A 15,523-nucleotide genomic window follows, 5' to 3' on the forward strand; every position below is an offset into this window, starting at 1 on the left:
GCTGCATTAAGACTATTATTTTCTAAAACTTTGCATAAACTGGTCAATTTAAAAATAATAATAATAATAATAATACAGAAAACAATTTACAACAATTTAACACACTTGCTTTAGAAGAGTCTCATGGTGCGTGGAGATAACACTAGGGGGCGCATGCACCAACGATAGCTACTGCTACTGTTTTTACATGTACCTGTAGTTCATTTTAGTAGCAAGCTTTATCATAGATAATTTATAATAGTGGAGGTTTAATCAGGTTATTTTCTTTAAAAGTCCTCCTAGAGCAGCAAGAGATAATCAAACACTGTTTGTGCTACGTCGCTATTTTCCTTGAAAGCGTCTCCAAAATGACGATGCCCATATAAAGGGGTGTTACGATACATGAAGTCTAAAAGTAGATTTCTTGAAAATTGGAAACATAGTATCGCTTCATTAGCCCACCCCACACTATGACAAAAATATGCTCCAGGTGAGGCTTGAACTCACAACCTCAGCATTGCTTAGCTGAATACTGTCATATAAGTACTGCGCGCTAACCTATTGCGCCACTGGAGCCTGACAAGTGCTATTTGCTAACTAAATGATACGTCCTAGATTGTGGGGGGAAAGGAAACCTTGTTTGTCCTTGTTAAAGGTGCAGTCCGCTGTTATAACGCAGTCGGTAAACACTGTTTAAAGACTAAACAGACTAAATCATGATTCTGGTTGCTCTGGTTGCTCCGCGGCAATCCCGGCGTCTGATGGTGGATGCCGGCTTCAGAAGCTGAAAGTGGCTTATGCTAGGGGGTTGGACTTTAGCCACGTGCCATCGAATCCACCGGAACCACAATGTTTTTGGGTCCCAAAAGTTTTTGCAACACCTGTCTGTAAATGGTAAATGGACTTGATTTTATATAGCGCTTTATCCCCACACTGAAGCAGTCTCAAAGCGCTTTACATATCAGCTCATTCACCCAATCACTCTCACATTCACACACCAGTGGGACAGGACTGCCATGCAAGGCGCTAGTCGACCACTGGGAGCAACTTAGGGTTCAGTGTCTTGCCCAAGGACACTTCGACACATAGTCAGGTACTGGGATCGAACCGCCAACCTCTCGATCAGAAGACGACCCACTACCACCTGAGCCACGGTCGCCCGTAGCTGCTGTGAAACCGCTGATAAAAAAGAGAACACTGGATGCCTCTATACTGGCTAACTATAGACCAATCAGCAACCTTCCATTCATGGCCAAGATCATTGAGAAGGTGGTCTTCAACCAACTGAGTCAATTCTTAACATTCAACAAAATATTTGATAAATTTCAGTCAGGTTTTCATTCTCATCACAGCACTGAAACTGCTCTTATCAAAGTGATCAATGACATAAGGTTGAACACTGATTCAGGAAAAGTATCTGTTCTCATTCTGTTGGATCTAAGTGCTGCATTTGACACTGTAGATCATACAATTTTGTTGCACAGATTGCAAACATGGGTTGGACTGAATGGAAAAGTAATGCAATGGTTTAAGTCATACTTGGAGGAGCGAAGCTATTTTGTAAGCATTGGAAACTTTGAATCTGACAGATTACCAATGTCCTGTGGGGTTCCTCAGGGATCTGTTCTTGGACCCCTTCTGTTTAACCTTTACATGCTTCCTTTAGGACAAATTTTACAGAACTGTAAGGTTGATTATCAGAGCTATGCAGATGACACACAACTATATCTATCACTGAACCCAGATGACTAAGGTCCCATTGAGGTGTTGTGTGACTGTTTAGAAAAAGTAAACTGCTGGATGAGTGAAAACTTCCTTCAACTAAACCATGACAAGACGGAGGTGATTGTCTTTGGTAACAAGGAAAAGAGGACTGCTGTCAGCAATTATCTTGAGTCTCGATCTTTAAAAGCTAAAGACAAAGTCAAAAACCTTGGTGTTCTGATTGACTCAGATCTTACATTCAGCAGTCAGATCAAATCTATCACAAAAACAGCCTTCTACCACCTAAAGAACATCTCCAGAGTGAAAGGTTTAATGGCTCAGAAAGACCAGGAGAAACTGGTCCATGCTTTTATCTCCAGCAGACTGGACTATTGTAATGGTCTTCTGACAGGAATCCCCCAAAAGAGCATCAAACAGCTACAGCTGGTTCAGAACGCTGCAGCTCGGGTCTTAACCAGAACAAAGAGGTCAGAGCACATTACTCCAGTTTTAAAGTCTTTACACTGGCTCCCAGTCAGCCTCAGAATAGACTTTAAAGTTCTGCTGCTGGTGTATAAATCTGTGAATGGGTTTGGTCCAGAATACATCAGTGACATGTTAGTCAGGTATGAACCCAGCAGGTCTCTCAGATCTATGGACACAGATCAGATAGTGGAGCCCAGAGTTCACAGTAAACATGGTGATGCTGCTTTTATGCTACGTTCACACCAAACGCGGTGTCTGCGGCACAAGCGAACAGATTACATGCAAAGTCAATGGTTTAGACGCGCTGGGAGGCGAATTATTCGCCGGTGGGGCGGCGCGAACTGTTTCGCGCGTTGAACGCGAATGCTGCGGCAAGCGCGCTCCCGATTTTCGCGTTATTCGCCGTTCGCTTGAGTTGAAAATATTGAACTCCAGCGGCAGTTTCGCGTGACGCGCAGGCGCGAACGCCAATCAGAGTCCTTGTTGGCAATGACGTCAGGCAGGCAACACGGAAACCAGTATTTTCACCCGTTCAACCATTGAGGAGAAGCTCATCGTAGCGGTGTGTGACCACCGGGAGCTGTATGACACGGCCTGTTATTTTAACCAGGACCAGGACAAGGAAGGATTTGGTGTGGAGGAGAATCAGCGAGGAGGTGGAGCAGCAGGTAAATGTTCTCTCTGTAGTTTTCATCTTTGAAAGTCGGCAGTGAGTGAGGATAGCATTAGCTAATGATAGCATTAGCCGCTAACACCAGCTATTTTCACTTATGGGTTATGAGAGGAAAAAAAAGTCAGGAGAAGCGTAGTGGGTCAGCTGCAGGAACATCCAAACGGTGGAAATACCCTGTGGTCATGTCCTTCATAGACCCCTTTGTTTCACCGCGAGAGACAAGCAGCAACATGGTGTAGAGGGTTGAGGAAGACAGGACCACAGAGTATGGTCAACCATCAGAGACTGGAGGTTTGTTTATCAGTGCAGACATGTAGAAATATATACCAGGTTAATATTCAGGCCTTTATGCATCACAGGGCTTCTTCTAGTGGGGGACCTAAATCTAGTATAGTGATTTAAAATCTATAGTAATGTGTTTCATATATTGTGTTTGCTGTCACTCAGAGGTAAACAATCAGATGAGTGATGGAGAAGGACAGGGAGGGGGAACAGATAGTGCTCAGGGAGCAGGAGAAGATGCTGATGATGGTGATGGTGCTACAGCAGCATCTCCTGCAGAAACAAGTGCAGCCAAACCATCTGATATGAACATGACAGAAGTTGTTTTGCATTCTGTTATAAATAAAATGTATCTATAAATGCTTGGTATATCAGTGATGACAATGTTGATCATTACCTCATTTAATGTTTAATTAAAATATATCTATGATCCTATTTAAGTAACAGTGACTTGATTAGCTATTAATATATATATATATATATATATATATATAATGTGTTTGTTTATTTTTAAGGAAAAAGAACAAAGAAGAGGCCCAGCCAAGGCTCTCCAAGAGAGGTGGAGCAGCTTATCCTACAGACCTTCAGGAGACCACCTCCTCACCACCAGCTCTGACTGAGGATGAGATGTTTTTCAGAGACCTGCTTCCTACCCTGCAAAAAGTGCCACCAGAATTTAGGGAACGTTAAATTTCAAAGTTTTAAACTTCTTGATTATCATCCGGTAACACTAAATTTGGAATATTTTAATTAGGTTTTGGATTGGGCTGGATGGGCTGGGGTGGGTGGGACTCTTTGCATGGCAGGAACCACATTGTGAATAGTTGTTTATACTAGTTTGTTTATTATGTAAGTATTATAATATTGAAGTAAACAGTTTGTTTAAAATTGAGGTATTATGTTAATGTACATGGTGTTCTTTCAGTATGGTTGATTAAAAACACATTTTAAAGTGTACTTTTGCTTTCTTTTTAATTTCTATCAATGCATCTTAACAGCTATGTGTACACCACATTAAGGTTATATATTTTTTTCATACAAGAATATATAGTTTCCTCATATTGATTCTGTGCGAGACCTTTAATGCCTTATGTTAATTTCCGAGGTGAGGTTTCTTGGATTATTTCTTTCTGGTTAAAAATGAAGCTGACAGACGTTTCTCTCCCCATTCTTCCATATTTATTATACACATGTTAATACAGTAGGAAGTTTGCTCTATAGAAGTATGTGGTTGACTCTTAAAATAGTCGTTTTGGGTGTGCTGGTGCAATATGTCTAGCCATGGAACGGCTCCTGCAGAGAAGTACGATGTGAAGACCTCTCGTCCATAGCTGTTAAGCTGTGGTCCTGAAGGAGTCACCTGTGGTCAGATACCTGCACAGTGAACAACATAGAAAAGCTCAGATCATTGATAATCAGATATATATAATGTGGGTGTGTACGTGTGCATAAAAGGTGGAGAGATTAGAGAGAACAGGCCTTATCTCCCAGATGACAATAATTAACAGTAGTAAATAAATAACTATTTATTAATAAGAGTTAAAAACAATAAATATTAATGAAACAAGCCTCATCTTCCAGAATAGGTCTCCAGAGGACAAAAAATAACAATAGTAAATAATTTATTATAATGATTAACTTTTATTTTAGTTGTAATATATTTATGATAAAAAAAACAATAATAAAGCAGGGATTAATATAGTATCTATCTTTATTGTGTATTTGAGAGATGTGTCTGATGAATCATGGCATCTTCGGTTGCTTATGAAACTTACCGGAGACAGACAGACAGTCGTTCGGCTGCAGAGATGGAGCTCCGGTAGTTGGTATCCTGCCGGGACATCCGTGGGCCAATCCGACCCAGCAGGTCGTCGAATCGGGCGCTGGTCATCCACAGGTACCGCTGGAAGCAGTCATCATCCAGCTGTAACTTCTGAAGCGGTCAGTGAAGCTCACCGAGTTGGATGTGGCGCTGGTAAACCTGGTGAAGCCAGAAAAGCCGACGTTCCTTCCGAGGTTAGGAGCAGTGAATTAACGGAGGTCCTCCATAGTTGATGGTGGAAACAAACAGAGCCTGGTTGTCGCCGTTTGGGAGTCTGGTGGGCGGAGCTTCGCTTCAGACGCGAATGAAGCGAATAGGGAAACATTTTTTGATCCCGCGAATCCTGCGGAAGGTTTCGCGCGACAGACGCGAACAGTCCCGCAGAAAACGCGTTTGGTGTGAACGTAGCATTAGTTGTTATGCTGCAAAGAAGTGGAACAAACTGCCAGCGGAGCTGAAGTCAGTATCTAATGTGAACATTTTTAAATCAAAGTTAAAGGCACTTTTTTTCTCTACTGCATATGATTGAGAGAGAGATTTTTTGTCATGTTGTTGATGTAATGATGATTTTACTGATGATTTTAAATGTTCTTATTGATTTAAATGTTCTTATTGATTTAAATGTTCTTATTGATTTTAAACAATTGAATGTTTTATCATGTAAAGCACATTGTAGCGTCGTAGTGGCTGTTGTGATACACTCTGGGCTTTGTCAGATTAGTCAAAATTGTGGAAATGAATTGCAGGGCTGTGCAGATTTAATAAGGATTGGCTGAATTTGCAATAATAGTTGCGATAGCAACATCGCAAATTCCTGGAGGGTCTGGTTAGCTGTGTTCGACCTGGCAGGAATGGATTGCGCTTTGTCGGGCCTCTACCATAAGACTTCTCCATCATAATAAGCTCCAGCTGTTGTTAATTGTTAATAAATTTTTCTTGTTTTCTAGTTAGTGCAACATCAGCAGTAACTTCATACATTTCAAAACACTGGATGACTCCTCACCAAGCACTAAAACATAAGATTGCAATTCTATTTCCCCATAGACATTTGAATAGTACTTTTGTTGTGACAAACAACATATTTAATTGGCTGAAATCTCCAAAATGACGTTGCACATATAAAGGGATGTTTTGTACTGTATATATGAAGTCTAAAAGTGGATTTCTTGAAAATTATTAACATACTATCGCTTCATTAGCCCACCCCACACTATGACAAAAATATGCTCCAGGTGAGGCTTGAACTCACAACCACAGCATTGCTTAGCTGAATACTGTCATATAAGTACTGCGCGCTAACCTATTGCGCCACTGGAGCCTGACAAGCACCTTCTTTGTCCTTGTTAAAGGTGCAGTCCGCAACTTTGAGTTCCCTCCCTCCCCCTCCCTCTCTGCTGCTCTCTTGCCCTGCCTCCAAAGTCCCTCCCTCAGAGGAGCTAACAAGCTAACATTAGCACGACAGCAACATCACAGTAATATGACATGCACTGTTAAAAGCATATTACTGCAGCGCTTCTCTCTCTCTCTCTATGCGCACACACCAATCGATCAGCAGCAGCGAAACAACAAAGTGTCACTCACAGCAGCCCACCCGGAGACTGCAGTGATAGCAGCGTGCGCACAAACAAACACATGCACTACAGAGTTCTAGTGTAACAATTACAAATCAAACATAGTGTAAATAAAACAGCAGTAATTACCTTTCAAGCAGAAAAGTCACCAATTCCATCTTCTACTCCTCCACACCATACACTGTAGAAAAGATGGTGGGGCATCTTCTGTATTAACACTAGAGATGCATCAAAATTAAAAATCATGGCTGAAAACCAAAAATTTAGGAAACTAAGGCGGAAAAACTTAATACCAAACAGAAGCACAACAATATCATTTTTGAAGTGTTTTGCCCTAAACACATCCGTCTTCCAGAATTTCAGCGGTCTAAAAAGTTGCTCTCATGAGCTTCACTCAGAACAGGCTGTTTCTAAGTGTACTTTCGGGTATGCAAATGATGTCTGGCCACGCCCACTTCACATCCTGCTCCGGAAGAGGAGCGTTCACAATCTCATGATGAATGTCTCCTGAAATTGTTCGCTCTCGCGTGTTAATAAGGATATTCATGGGTGACAGATCACTTTTATTGTTTTCATATATGTACAGCTACATACAGAACATTTAACTAACAGACTCTATACACTGTTCTAAAAACCTGCATCCAAGCATCCATTTACATTTACATTAATGTACACAAAGACTGGCGACACAATGTATTCATCCTGATATTAAACTTATCTGTAGACTAAGTTTCCTCCTTTGTTTTCAAATCCCTCTCTGAACCTCCAGCGGCATCTTTAATGAATCTGTCACATGTGAGTTATGTGGAGTTATGGTATTTTAAATTCAAATGTACCCAGAGATATGTTCATGGTCTATGGAATGGGAAGGTAATGAAATAAAACATGTACAGTAGTTGGCAATATGCACCTATTGAAGTTGGTTGCAACACGCCAATAACTAAGAAAGAGGATGAAGGAAATGGTCACGCTAGTTTACTGGTCCACATCCAGGAACAGCCTTCCCAACACTGTGACGAAAGTGTGCTCCAGGTGAGGATTGAACTCACAACCTCAGCATTGCTCAACTGCATTCTGTCATGTAGGTACTGCGTGCTAACCTATTGCACCAGAGAAACTGGAAGGCATGTGCAAGACAGTAGATGTTTCAAACATTCAGTTACAAAAATACCAAAATACACATATTGCATCCAATACTGTCTACAGTCAAACATGTTGATGCACTGTAGGCTCAGTTTTTGATGAATCATAAATCTGTGTGGATTGTTTGTGTAGGACAGTCTGAAGATGTGCTGTTGCAACTTCAGTATTGATGGAGCAAACATTTTTGGGGAAGATAAAAAAAAGAGTGATGGACTTCATCATTTGCAATGGATTTAAATGCACAAAAGTTTTTTTTTTTAATATTGGAGCTACATTTTGGTGGAAGTTGTTAAGTTGTAGCACATATGATTGATTTGTTGTGAATTTTCTATATTTTGAACTTTAGTGGCTTGTTGTAGCGCCACCTTTAGGACGATTGGTCTGTTTTTGCAGCTGAGGTACTGGAGCTTTGTGCTACATTTTGGTGATGGTTTGTACATGGGAAGGAGGATTTCCTAAGAAGAAATAGAAAGAAAGAAGAAGATGTATGATAACAATAAGTTTTGCGTATGGGATGCCTAGACATCAATGATCAAGGATCTCTGTTTGTATTTGACCAATCTTTATGAAATTTGATTTAGTAATGTTTGGTTAATTCCTCAATGACTCCACCAAGTCTCATCCAGATCAGATCTGAATTGCGCATTTAACCGTTGTTTTAACTTTTTAAATGGGGTGCATACATTTGGACCTACTGTATTGTGATTAATGAGGATATACATTTCTTCCAAGCCTTTAAAGTGTTAATGATTATGGACCTCGCACACACACACACACACACACACACACACACCGATAGGGAATCGACTCCCTGGGCTGCAGAGCACAGCAGGAGATTATTAGGCTCATCATTTCTGCTGATTCTACTTCTTCTTTGGCTCCAGGTGTAGGTGAATTGATTACTTTCAAGACGACTTGAAAACATCAGCATTTTACACTTCATGACATCTTAGGTAAGAGCAGCACACAAAGTACCACTAATTTACGACTCCTGGGCCTTTAGCATCTCGGCGGCTATCCAGTGTTGATCCCTTTTTCTTAAACAACAAAGTGCTCTGTTTTATATCATTGTGAGTTTCCATGAACGCTCGGATGAGCGGGTTCCTTTAAATGTTGTTGCCACAAGGAATTGTGGGTCAGTCTCCTTTGGTAAAGTCTGCATCAGTGTTTCCTAGGGCTAAAAGACATTATAAAGGAAGTATTGATCCTCCATTCCTTAGCTTTTAGAGAATTAGAACGCTCCTTATCATGGCCGCCACTTAAACACTTCCGGGGGTTAAGGAAATGTGGATAGGAAAGGAGATAAGAGGGACTATTCGGACGCACCCATGGTTTTGTGGACCTGGCCTGTCTTTAAGCAGCTTGTGTTTCCTTCACTTGAGTATGTTCCCTAAATCTCTCACCTGGAGCATGTTTTGGTCATGCAAGTGATTAGTGTGAGGATCTGTAATGTTTTGTTTGTGTTCAGCCCTTCTGGTTCTCCAGAGGTGTATTCCATAAAGGAGGGTTAACAAACTCTGAGTCTATCCATAAACTCTGGGTCAACATACCCAGCGATGGGAAACTCTGGGTATCGGATTCCATTACGGCTGGTAAGAAGTGGGTCAATCAACCCTGAGTATGTAATCCTTGGGTTACTGACGTGCACGCGCGCCACTAAAAGCCATCATCAATGGATCAGAGATTTATTCGAGCTGCCATGGTAACCACCCGGAAAATAGTGATTTATTCACCCTATATATATAAGCCATTGTTTGATGAATATGAGCCTGTTCTAAAGGTGCGTTCAGTCTTCAGTGACAATAGTGGCTTAAATCACCCGTAATTAGTCACACTTTTTTGTCGCTTCATCACTTTATTGCTTCAGTGACGTGACGAGCGGTGAATAATATGAATAAAATGTGTCTGAGGAGACGTGTCAGCAGCATAGGATGTCTGCATAGAGAGTCCTCCTGTTACACTGGATATAAAGACAGTAAATGCCGCTTGATATTGCATCATTTATATGATTTTTAATGTAATATTGCCGCCAGAGTCATCTCAACGTCCTAAAAGATGTCATAAAGAAATCCCTGAAACGGGACGCGAACCCGCAATCAATCGCTTTCAAGAGCAGCATCACAATTCACTGCACCATCATACCTTCAAAGATGTGTGTTCTACAGATTTAACTGTATAACAATATAAAACAATAATCGAGCCTTAAAAGTTGATTCATTTAAATTGTCATCTTCTACTTTATATTATCCACAGGTTTGTATTCAGTGAACTTTACTACAGACGTCAGTAGATGTTTTAATGCAGATCAACCTCTCAGCGTCTTTCACTTAATGATCTACATCTACAATGTTATAAAGAAAATTACCGTTTGCACAAAAAAACAAAAAAAACATAAAGCAACACAACATTAGTAATGATGTGAACACGTCTGTGGTGTGTGATGTTACTAATGTGTTTCAGAGAAAAGTGTTAAGGTTCATTAAAGTGTTAAGAAACGGTGTTAAGGTGGGCGGAGCCAGGTAGAAACCCAGGGTTTCTTTGATAAAACCTGCCAGTGACCAGGTTTAGTTCATGGATAATGTTGCCATGGTAACATACTCAGAGAAGATCATACCTCACGTTTAGGAATGAGATACTCAGAGTTTCCCTCATTTGAGCCTGAACATACTCAGAGTTTGAACATAACCTGCTTTATGGAATACCCCTCTGTTCTCAGTGACGTCAGTGTGTTTGGGTTGGAAGTGAATAGCGCTCTCATGTTTCATACTCAGGTGTGTCTCGTTCCCAATCAAGCCTGATGGCTGTTTAATTGTCAGAGTTTGTCTTGCTCCTGCTGCCAACCCGTGGTGTCTTTCTGTCTCTAGTTTTCCTGTGCCTGCCCCTTTATGCTGTTCTTTTGTTTCTTTGAGTTTTGCCATAAATCATGGACTCTTATTTTCATCGTTAGGCCTGCCTGCTGCCTTATCTCTCTCTGCATCTGGGTCCACCATCACACCCAGCCTTTGTGACGGACAGAAACAGCCATTAATGGACCCAACATTCTGAGGTCAGGTGTTTGAAGACTGCACAGAGGAGAGGTTTTTTTTTTTTTTTATTCACTGTGGTGGAAAACAGTTTTAGTAAACAGCTCTTAAGCTGAAAACTTAAAGGAGGACTGTTTACCAGGTATGGGATGCAGACACGGCACACAGACAGGTTGCAGGGTTTCTGGCTATTTATTGCACAGTATACCTTAGCTAACCTTAGCTCCACTGTTACTGGGGTGGTGGTAGCGGCGTAACAGTTAAGTCCCTTAACCCTAACTTCACGTGTTGTACATCACGTTGTACATTTGGATAAAAGCGCCTGCTAAATGAAATTGAAATTGCTCCTCTGCTGACTGGTAGCTGTTTCTTTCTGGAACATAATCAATCACACAGAGTCTTTCCCTGAATCACCTAACTCCTGATCCCCTCTGCCTACTAAAACTCACACACATCACACCATTACAATTTCTGTCTGAGTTCAGTGTTTCCCAGCATCCGTTGTACGGTGGACAACGTATACAGCAAAAAACAAAACAAAACAATAATTACAAGCACGTTCATTGCATTTCTACTGTTTCATAAGTGCTGTTTGGCTAGTCCTTAAAGACACAATGTTGGAAGGTTTACTGACTAAAGGGGCTTTACTGGAAACACTAATAATGTAAATATGGCACAGAGAGATGGTCACTGTGTATAGTTGAAATATAGTTGATTTATTAGGGGTTTAAAAGAAAGTCAATCATTGAGCAAGAAGTCACAAATTGGAATAGTGGTGAACACTGGGGCTCTGCACAGTGTCAGCTCACTGCTCCTCCTAGGTGGAATGGGACAAACTGCACAGAATAATTTCACTGTAAATCACTCAATAATGTACTGGAGTAATAATACTAAAGCTTTACAAATGCCCAAAAGTTTATTTTCAAGTAGGTAGAACACTTGAACAAAATAATATATTTGTCCTGTTTTTGGTGTTCTTGGACTTTTTGGTAAAAATCTTAAAACAATGAATGGATTTTTTTTAAAAAGTTTCCCGAAAAATGTGTGTATGTGTATATATATATATAACATTGATGTTTTTACTGTTTTTTAATATTTGCATAACAAAATTTCTAGACATTGACATTTCACACATTAATATATTTTTTCCTTTTTAATCAATAGAGTTCCTTCTTCTGTTTGAGATTGACTCAGATGTTGCTCTGCTCAATGTTGAGACGTATCACGAAAAGTGCTATGCAAAGTTCTCTAAAGAAGCTGCAGTTGACCCACAGGAATCTCCTCAGTATCTCCACAGACTCTCCGTCATTAATTACACACGCACTAACATGCATGACGCACAGGGCAGACGTGTGAGCCATACGTCTTGTTTACGTGCTTTAATGACCTCTGTGTTAATTAAATCTCCCTGCTGGATGTTAATGAAGCTGGCTCGTACCGTGCAGGCCATCATGGGAGTTGCAAAGCTGGGCAGCGATGGAGAAGAGTGGGAGAAAACAGAGTCTAAGAAAAGTGTGTATGTTTGTGAGCTGCCATGAAGACATCAGTAAAAGACAGCTTGGTTTATACGTTTAGAACGAAAAGACACTTGAGGAGCTTCGTCTCAACTCAAACCTGAGTCTGTTCGTAAGGTAAATAACTTTCATCACAGCGGGGCCACAAAATGTGTTTGTTTGATCGGAGGGCCACACTGAATGTTAACATTCATGTCAGCATTTAGAATAATCAGTGATCTGAGCATTAATACATGAAAGAACAGAGTTTTTCATAATTTTGTGTTTTTCTCTCATTCTGTGTACGTTTGTTGTCTTACATGAAGCATTTTGTGCATTTCTGCAGTCCTTTTGTGTATTTTTCCTGTAAAATATGTTTTGAGTTTCAAAAATATTGTGTATTTGTGCTGTTTATTTGCGTTTTTTTTTTTCATTTTTCTTGTCTTTTGATGTATTTTTATTTTTTGTAATTTTGTATATTTTTCTGACTAATTTTGTGTATTACTGTTTTTTTTTTTTTTTTTCATTTTTGTAGTATTTTGTGTTCTCATTTTTTCCTGCAATGTTTAAATTCTTTGTGTTTAATCTATTCTTGCACTTGTTTTGTGTACTTTTCTATCATTTTATACTTTTACTTTGGGGGCCCCTAGGGGCCACCAGATGCCTATGTCTGCTCTACAGTGTAAACCTCTGCGCAGTGAGGCAGACATTTGCAGCAGATGAGAAAGAGGAGAGCAGAGGAGGCTTAAAGTGCTGAGGTTATAATTTCACCTAGAGGCGACATGGACACTCTGTCACTACTGCTGCTGCTGCCAACACTTTCTGCGTCCAAGGCCAGAACAAAGTCTATAGTTTACATAAAAACATCAGCTCCAAAAGGTATGTGAAATGTATTTGAATTAGCTAAATAACCCTAATTCCAGAGGTAAAAGTAATTGATTACAAGTACTCACGTACTCTGTGTATTCCTCATATCTCTGTGGATCAGGATTAGACTGCCATGAGACTTTCAACATGGCTGCTGCTTGGTTCAAGGCTGTGCGACGTCAGATTTGTTTGGACTGCAATGATGCCGTCAATAAATTATTTCATAAATGCTTTACAAATGTATGAAATTTGTGAGCTACAGTCCTACCTCCACATTTGTAAGCTACAGTCTTACCTCCACAATGTCATCAGTCCTACCTCCACAGTGATGATCTCTCTCGCGTGCGCAAAATTGAGCATCTCATTAGTTCAGGCTGGCACGGAAGTCAAGCTAGCCAGCCCCATCAGCTGTCAGTAGCTGCATTTAAACCACGGCAATGCGACTACTTCCGCATGCTTTGTCCGCAAACGCCTCGCAGGCCACCCGCACCCCGGCTCCTCCTCTTCTTTAAACATCGTCTCCTGTTGCCATCTACTGTAATTGTTTATGCTTTTGTTCTAGGGGGCCCTGCTGACTGCTTTCTCTGCTTATTCCTCTCCGTGTAGCTTATGGAAGAGCGAGGGCTTCCACGCAGCTGTGGGAATGACAGAAAGTGCCCAGAACAGAGCCTTACCGCCAAATCTAAAATGCAATAAAGAATTTGCCTAAAGTGAATCTGACTGAACAGCATTGAATTCCGGTTATTTTCTCAGTTTCAGAATTCATAAATGTAGCTTTACTGAGAGCCTGAGAATGTTTTTACTTTGAATTCATTGGTGTTTTATTTAAAAAAGAATTGTACATTTTGACAAACCTTTTATTTTATACAGATGCCAATATGGTAAATAAATTAAGCTCCATTTGTGCCAGATTTTGTGTCTTCCTTTTTAAGTTTATACATGTGTGTGGGGTAACTTTTAATTTGAGTACTATTTAATTAAGTTACTTTTTTACTTGTACTTGAGTTACTACTACTTGAGTTATAACACTACTGAGTACAGAGTATGTACTCAGTAGTGTTATAAAGGGGTTTGAGTTAGTAGACCAGTTAAAGGAGAGCAGACTCCAAGAAGCTGCTGGAGGTCCCAGCTTTGCTGCAGCTGAAGATGTGGCCTGTGATTTCTGCATGGGGAGGAAAGTGAAAGCCTTCAAGTCCTGTTTGAACTGTGTGGCCTCCTACTGTGAGGAACACCTTCAGCCTCATCAATCTGCTGCATTCAAGAGGCACAGACTGGTGGATCCCTCCAAGAAGCTCCAGGAGAACATCTGCTCTCGTCACAATGAGGTGATGAAGATGTTCTGCCGCACTGATCAGCAGTGTATCTGTTTTCTCTGCTCCATGGACAAACATAAAGGCCACCACATGGTTTCAGTTGCAGAAGAACACACCGAGAGGCAGAAAGAGCTGCAGGAGAGTCGAGCTGACATCCACAAGAACATCCAGGACAGAGAGAAAGAGCTGCAGCTGCTTGAGGAGCAGCTGAAGAGCATCCAGCTCTCTGCTGATCACACGGTGCAGCACAGCCAGCAGATCATCACTGAGCTGATCCGTGTTCTCCACAGAAGAAGCTCTGAGCTGGAGAAGGAGGTCCGATCCAAGCAGCAGACTGAAGTGAGTGCGGTGCGAGCCCTTCAGGAGAAGCTGGAGCAGGAGATCAGTGAGCTGAAGAAGAGAGACGCTGAGCTGCAGCAGATCTCCACCACTGAGGACCACATCCAGCTTGTCTTCAGCTACAGCTCCCAACACTCAGTGTGTCCACACACTCCTCCATCACACGCACACATCCTCACAGCTGCTTCCAGGAGCTCACAGATCATCTCCACACCACCCTGATGGAAGACTGGACCAAAGTCTGTGGGACTGTGGAGAGAGTGAAGATTCTACAGAGCCCACGAGCAGAGCTGGATTCTTACAGTATTCACAGGAAATCACTCTGGATCCAAACACAGCTAACAGATACCTCAGATTATCAGAAAGAAACAGAAAAGTAACAGTGATGTTAGAAGATCAGCATCCTCCTCATCATCCAGACAGGTTCACTGGGTGGTGTTCTCAGGTCCTGAGCAGAGAGAGTCTGCCTGGCCGTTGTTACTGGGAGGTGGAGGTGAGAGGGGGAGGAGTTAGTGTAGGGGTCACATACAAGAGCATCAGGAGGGACTGTGTGTTTGGATTTAATGACAAATCATGGATGTTAGTGTGTTATCAACACAATTACACATTTATCCACAACAACATCTTCACTGAGGTCTCATGTCCTGGTTCCTCCAGGATAGGAGTGTTTGTTCGTGGGTCACAGAGCAGCTACTCTGAGCTTCTACAGCGTTGGTGACACCATGACTCTGCTCCACAGAGCGAACACCACCTTCTCTGAGCCGCTCCACGCTGGAATTTATGTTCCTAATTATATAGACCTATTTGATTTTAATATAGTAGATAGTG

At 41.3% G+C, this 15,523-nt stretch overlaps 2 non-coding genes across 2 annotated transcripts; both read right to left on the reverse strand.

Annotated features, from left to right (window-relative positions):
• Nucleotides 1-461: 461 nt before the first annotated feature.
• trnai-uau (transfer RNA isoleucine (anticodon UAU)) lies at nucleotides 462-555 on the reverse strand. The gene is made up of 2 exons: nucleotides 518-555; nucleotides 462-497 (listed from the first exon to the last, which is right to left on the reverse strand). It is a non-coding gene; the product is annotated as a tRNA-Ile (tRNA).
• Nucleotides 556-6,170: 5,615 nt separating this feature from the next.
• trnai-uau (transfer RNA isoleucine (anticodon UAU)) lies at nucleotides 6,171-6,264 on the reverse strand. Its single transcript has 2 exons — nucleotides 6,227-6,264; nucleotides 6,171-6,206 (listed from the first exon to the last, which is right to left on the reverse strand). It is a non-coding gene; the product is annotated as a tRNA-Ile (tRNA).
• Nucleotides 6,265-15,523: the final 9,259 nt, after the last annotated feature.

This window comes from Gouania willdenowi, chromosome 10 (genome assembly GCF_900634775.1).
Source record: "Gouania willdenowi chromosome 10, fGouWil2.1, whole genome shotgun sequence".
NCBI lineage: Eukaryota > Metazoa > Chordata > Actinopteri > Blenniiformes > Gobiesocidae > Gouania > Gouania willdenowi.